The sequence below is a fragment of the Ambystoma mexicanum genome, chromosome 5q (assembly GCF_040938575.1).
Source record: "Ambystoma mexicanum isolate Mex_15411 chromosome 5q, UKY_AmexF1_1, whole genome shotgun sequence".
NCBI classification, from domain to species: Eukaryota; Metazoa; Chordata; class Amphibia; order Caudata; family Ambystomatidae; genus Ambystoma; species Ambystoma mexicanum.
Window position 1 is genome coordinate 1,078,771,403 of NC_090933.1, and position 5,396 is coordinate 1,078,776,798.

Below are 5,396 nucleotides of genomic sequence, written 5' to 3' on the forward strand. Positions count from 1 at the left end.
ACTGTGGGAAGGCAAACAGTTCTCAGCAACACAGACATGAAGTGAAACATGAACAAGTTAACAACGTTGTAACATGGAGAGCACTCTTCCAGGCAAAAGTGGTGTTCCTGACAGATACATTGGTAACACATATTCATTCACAGCACCTTGAAAAGGTGCACAGAGTGCTGAGAACAGAGCTGGGTCACAGGCCTGGGGAGACCAGTTCCAGCCAATCAGGGGACAGAAATCCAGGGATGGATGGCAGGGGGCAAGGGCCAATGGTAATCCTGCAACCCTGAAACAATGTAATAGATAGTTTCTTGGGGAAGGGGCAGGTCACCCATCTGACATGTAAGGGCCAACTGAGTAAGATGTATAAGGGTAATCCATAGTATATACCATTCCAAGCACCCAACCAAAATGTGTGATTGGTTTTTCGGGGAAGGCCCAGTTTGTGACGACATTCTGTTTAAAAAAGGGTTGACATAGGGCTAGAAATGGTGACTCTGGAGATTTTTTTATGTCCTGTATGATCCCTGTCGTTTTTTTGTAATAAACGACAGTCTAACTAGCCCTTGGCTGAGTCCTCCATTTGTTCTGGGGGAAGGGTTGTTGCGACCTTAGGTGCTGAACAGGTGAGCTTTTAGTAACCCCCCAGACCTCTGGCAAACCAGACCTCACCAACATCGTCATGCTATTTCCTCGCTATCGGTCCTACATCTTCTCTTTCTTCTTTGCTCTTGCCTGTCACTTCAGGAGCATCCTCGGGGTCCACCTCTGCCCTTTCTTCCAGCTCTTTCTCCCTTGGACTGTTGTAGTTCTTTGGCCTTTGTTGCTCTCCTGCATTCTCTCCTCTAGTTTCCTCACACTGGAGCTGATTCCCCTCCTTCATGCTCCTATGCTCTTCTCTTCCCTTGTCATCCTGTTTCCCTCTGTCTCTTTTCCCCCTGCGTTCCTTTCCCTCTGTCATCACTCCTCTGCGGCAGCGCTCTGTTCTTTTATCTCCTTCTTCATATTTGTACCGTCTCTACACCTTTCCTCTTCTTTTGGGTGCAACCCTCTTTTATCTCTCCTTTGCTCTGACCTTGTCGCCGCGGCATGAGTTGGTGCTTCGCCAGGCAGTGGTGGCTCAGCATGTTGTGAAGAGCACCGGTTGTCTTCTCACTCAAACTGAAGTTGCTTGATGGCAGAGGATCTTCCATTTCCCTGAGTGCTGGTGTGGGACGTTCTATCCCCTCTGTACGTCTCCCTGTGTACTCCATTTCCAGTGTTCTCAAGCGCCCTTTTGGCTGTGCTTTGTCTTTGTGCAACCTTGGCAATCTCTCTTCCTGTGACATGTGTCTCAGTGCCGTCTTTTAGTATGGCTTTCCTTTTATTTGCAACGTGTCCTGAACCTGGGAAAATTCTGTGGACTGTTGGAGGCGGGGTGTTAACACCTCTCTTCCGCAAGGGGATGGCGTCCGATGTGCGTGCCATGGAAATGACCCTTTATTGCTGCAGACTTCCCGCCAACTAATGCACGGCGGCCCCACGTCCTTTCTGAGCTTGTTTGCTTTCCTTCTCTCCCTCTGGCAGATTGCCCTTCTGTCTCTCCTTTACTTTAGGCGGATTGCCTTTTGCTGTGTAGCACCCCCCCCTCTGTTACGTTTCCAGCGTACATGCCATTGGGGTAAGGGACAGAGATCCCTTTTCCAGCGGGGGTGTGGGCTACCCTACAACAGTGGTCACCGAAGACAGCTGTTTTTCTGTTCAACAAGCAGATTGTTCTTCAGTCACTGAGCGGAGCACCCATCACAGGCATTAAAGGATCTTTCGATGTACTCTATTTTTTTTTAATTTTATACAGCGCTACGAACCCTCAGGCATCTGAGCGCTGCTTATTTCCCACAGTGAGTGGTGCTCATTTATCGACCTTGGAAGGATAAAAGGCTGGGTTGGCCTTTCCGGTATTCAAACCTGGTTTGGCAGGCTCTGCACAGATGTCAAAGCGAGCAATCTACTCGCTGTGCTATCTGACCGGCTTGAGGAAACATCTGCCGACAGAGTTGACGACGGGCACCCCAAGCCTCAATCCATCCACAACAGACCAACGGTGGTGGCTGCTGCAGCTATTCTGGAGTTGCCGGCCTCCCCTTTGCTTGAGTCCATGGATGAGAAGTGGAAGCGACTAATATCTCAGGTTCCAATGGCTATAAAAGATCAGAAACCTACGAATTATCAAACCCCTCAGCCAAATATTCAAGATCAACATGATGAACGCCAAACAGGGCGGATCGTGAGAGAGATGATGAACCTAGAGACAATTGCCAGGCCAACACTCGACCAAGACCAAAGCAGGTCAACCCCTCAAACCGCTCAGTGAAACTGCAGAGGGTCCTGGATCACAACTACAGACTGATATTAAATCGGCGAGCTGTTTTCGAATTATTCCATTTGATTCCAAACCTTCGTCAGTTGCGTTCATATGACCTCCAACTCATCAAATTCTATGATGACAAACGATTGGACTCAGCATTCCTCCACATCTTGTCTCCAGTAGTTGAAAATATGCTGCAGGACTCATTGGAAAGTTGTTACTATTGGGGTTTGATTTGTCTTGTCCGACTGAGGCTGACCAGTTACCGCCCCCGCTGTCACTTAGTGTACCTATTTCTAAGGTTGCTGCTCCTTACGACTTTACTCAACCTCCTTTTTTCAGGATCCCTTGAATGTGGGAAGGGTGCCTTCAAGCCCTGACTTCAAAATAAATGTGACTTTCCAGGTAAACTCCTCCACTAGCCAAGTGGGAAATGTACCCCTTAAAGAACCAGTAAAAAGGGCCAATTTACCTACATCTGACTGGTCTTGGCTGGCAAACACTTTGGCTCTTCAACCTTCATCTTAGCAACCCAGCGAAGCAATCATTAATCAGCGTCGGAAACTTCATGCAGTCTTTTCCTCAGCCCATCCAGTTAGTTTGAAACTAGCTTCCTGGAACACCACAGGGTTTACTCATTTATCAAGTCCAAGTGACATCAATTTGGACGACTATGACCTAATTAACCTTCAGGAGATGTGGCTGAGGAAGTTGCCCTTGCTGAATGCTTCGAGTTGACCATTTTCCTGGCAGATAAGGGAGACTTTGGACATCCATCGGCGGGTCTACTCACAGCGGTGAAATCGGGTAGTAGTTTGAAACTCTTGAAATCAGATTCCTCAAACTTCCTAATACAACAGGCTGTGATAGAATAGGGATCTGACCCTCGTATGGTTGGAAGTGGCTCATCCAGTAAGATCGTAACCATAAATGTATATTGGAACCCAGTTCTGATCTCTATTGACTCATTCATAGCCCAGATTTCCACTTACTTGGAGTCGACCTATATTATCATCTGTGGAGACCTCAACATTCCTGACCTGGTGGAATTAAATTAGGTACAAACATGGAACTAGAACGATCCTAGACATGTGAGGCGGGATATGTGGAACACACTCATGGACTCCAAAGCCATGCACCTCATTAAAGGAAACAACATGGGAGATGTTACTGCTCAGCCGACATGGCAAAACATGGGTTCCACTTCCATATTGGATTACATTTATGTATCTGCCAATTTCCTCCCCTTAGTTCAGAGTTTCCAGGTGATTAAAACTCCTCAGAGCGACCATAACCTTCTTTTACTAGAATGGCGAACATCTAGTCCGATTGTTCAGGACTACACGCACACTACGGTTGTGTCATGTAATAAGAGGCTACGCCTTAGGATGTCAGCAAATAAAATCAGAGCCCTAACCTCTAACTTTGAAAAAAACATATCTATGGTCAAATATTCACCTTTGCTGGAGGAGTTTAACCACAACCGTAAAATCAATGGTCCCTAGTCAAGGCTTACAACCATGCCTTTGATCCACTTTTGGTGGCGAAGAGAAGACTAGTCCGCAAACTGAGGCGAATCGCAAAGAAATCCAACCTACTTAAGGACTATAACGAAGCTAGGTTGTCTCATTCTAACTCCAAAAACTGGCTCCACACATCTAAATATTAAAGATATCAGAATGCCGCTGAGTCTATGTTGAAAACCCTGGTTGGCAAAGGTCTGCAAGCCTTTTGTTCTTTAATAAAAACAGACGTGTCCTCTTCAAAGGCCAACCAATCCAACACTATAAGTGAGGAGTCTATACTTCGACTATGGCTATAAGGGCAGCTGAGGTCCACCATGAACACCAACCTCGATGGAATCGTGGAACGAATTAAGAAGTTGAAGATCTCTCATGCCCCAGGGCCTGACGGGCTCACGAATGTCATGCTTAGGGAATACCCAGATGAATGGGCTATTTTTATAGCCATTTTGCTCGAACAAATAGCCAAAAGTCATCAAGTGCCCAGTTCTTGGAGGAGAGCGATGGTGGTGCCAATCCATAAGAAAGGTGATTGGAAGGGACCAAAGAACTATCGCTCTCCTGAATGTTTTTTTTTTAGAACCAATTTATTAAATTTTAGCATAATATCTTTACAAAACAGATTTCAGCAAAATTCACATAACCATGAAACAATAGCAGTAAGTATAACAACAACAAAAAAAACAAAAAAGCGGTGGGAGAGAAAGAAGAAGAACAGATAAATAAATAAATAAATGAAACTCACACCGTCACCCCAAAACAAACAAGAATAAATGACACAAAGCATTAAAGAAGTCCAGAATGCATATGCCAAGAGAGCTTTTGAAAACATCGAATTACAAAATATCCACATGGTAATATGAAACAACACAATCACAATAAAAAGAACACATACAAAGCATGCATGTTCACTTATCTGAATACAGGATACAAGATCCGATCTAATCCGCATCCAGAAAAGCCTTCCATATCTTATCAAACAAATGTCTCTTCCTTTGAGTCGAATATATCACATTTTCAATATTGCATGTTCGATACATCTCCTCCAACCAACTGTTCAGTGAGGGGTAAAGAGCCGATTTCCAATTTCTTAAGATTAGCTTCTTTGCCAGCAGGGCACCACGTAAAATCCATGTTACCTGATGAACACTCAAGGAGCCTAATATAGTGGTTTCACCCAGGATAAAAGTTTCAAAATCAAAATCCAGATTTTCACCAAGAACCTTGTTCATCGTTTCTGCAATGTCCTCCCAAAACTTCCTGACCTTCTGACACCCCCATAGCATATTTTCCATAGTACCAAAAAAGTGACCACATCCCCAACAGTTGTCAGTCATTTATAACTTTAGTTCCTTCAATTTCACTGGTGTCCAGAAGACCCTATTCAGGATCATAACTTGTCTAGATCTCTCTCCCACATTCAGTGATACTCTTTTTATATTTTCACAGATCTCGTTCCATCTTTCTGCAGACATCTCCTCCTTCAGGCAACAAGACCATTTCCTGTGGAGCTTATCATTCCCTTTTTCAAAACT